Source organism: Morus notabilis, unplaced genomic scaffold (genome assembly GCF_000414095.1).
Source record: "Morus notabilis unplaced genomic scaffold, ASM41409v2 Scaffold521, whole genome shotgun sequence".
In the NCBI taxonomy this organism is placed as follows: Eukaryota; Viridiplantae; Streptophyta; class Magnoliopsida; order Rosales; family Moraceae; genus Morus; species Morus notabilis.
The window spans coordinates 230,014-231,620 of NW_010357686.1; positions in this window are offsets into that span (position 1 = coordinate 230,014).

The following is a 1,607-nucleotide window of genomic DNA, read 5'->3' on the forward strand; positions in this document are numbered from 1 at the left end:
AAGAAGTAAAAGACAAGAAAATGAAACACGGAAACCATTCCATATAACGATATGGTATCCGTAAACAAGAATGAAAAGAATGAGAAATACAGAATGAAAGTCGTTTAGAATTTTGTACTAGGTTATATGATATGAATGCATTTATGGGTATGCATAATTATTGCATCTGTTATGACCTATTGATACTTGCTGAGCAAAAGCTCATTAAGTTTGTTCGTGTTATAGGAAGCACGGGTAAGGCACCAGCTCCCTAAAACTTGATGCTGGGCATGCAAAGAGGGTGTAGCAGCGGAATGTGGGCAAGTGGGTTGTGAACGCATCATGTGTTTTGGAAACACTGCTGAACTTTATATGTAAAATAAAATAGTGTTTTATGTATTTGATGACTAGTGTAATAGAATGTTGTCATAATGCTACAGCATTTTTACGTACATGGTAAGATTTAAGAATGACAAAAAAATGGCCTGAAATTTTAAGAAGTTATAATTAGGGTCGTCATAGAGGTTAAGAAATGCTAAATATGAGTATAGGATGACGATCAAAAGTTATGGTCGTCACAATTTAACTCTTACATGTGTTATTTTTTTTTTTTTTTTTTTCATTTTACTCCTATAAAACTAATTTGTGTCACATGTGTTCTTATTTAATTTTTTTGTTAATGTCAAAATAATATTCTATCTCTATTTAATTATTTTCTATGTAATATTTATCATTACAAAATTTATCTTTACACGTACTCTTTTTTTATTTCTTTAATGATCTTCTTTATTACCAAGTGTTTAAAATAGAAAATGATTATTGTGTCAATTAAAATTTTAGAAACTTATTTTAAAATAGATTTAAAAATCCTTAAATTATTATTATTATTATTATTATTGGGTGCAAAAGAATTTCTCCAATATTTACCAAAATTTACCAAAAATTTTTGGAGAAATTTTTTTACATCCAAAATATATTTTGGGACGTTAAAAATTCTGAAATTTTGGTGAAAATTTTAGAAATATCAAATAAATTTCACAAACTTTTGAGAAAATTTCGGTAAATATCGATAAAAATATCAACATTGTAGAGATCCTAGTGTATTATTTTTGTACAAACTTATTTATTTACTTATTTTTTTTATGTTTATCATATTATAAGATATCAAAAAGAAATATTAAGTGTTAAATATTCCTAGTTTCTATAATTTTTTTTCAATATTTCCACCAATATCGATTTTTTTCTGAATTTTCTTTAAATCTGAAGTACTGATATTTTTATCGATATCGATATTTTCATCCTCGGGCGGACGAAATAGAGAGCCAAACACTAAACAGACATAACGATAATCTAAACTAATTGGGGGTAAGAACTGCTATTATTACAAATGAAAGATAAAATCCACAAGCGAGAACATCAAAACACTAAGGAGAATGAATCCCCTCAATACCAACGAAACAAAACAGTAGGAAAGATGAGTGGTTGGAAAACATACGCATGCGGTGGTGACAAAAGGATGACATGTGCATCACAAGACGAGCCAACTCCTCTCCCATACCAAAATCTCCACAGGGTAGGGATCTCTTTCTCTCTTATGAGGCGATTAGAGTTTTAAGTGTTCCTCAAAA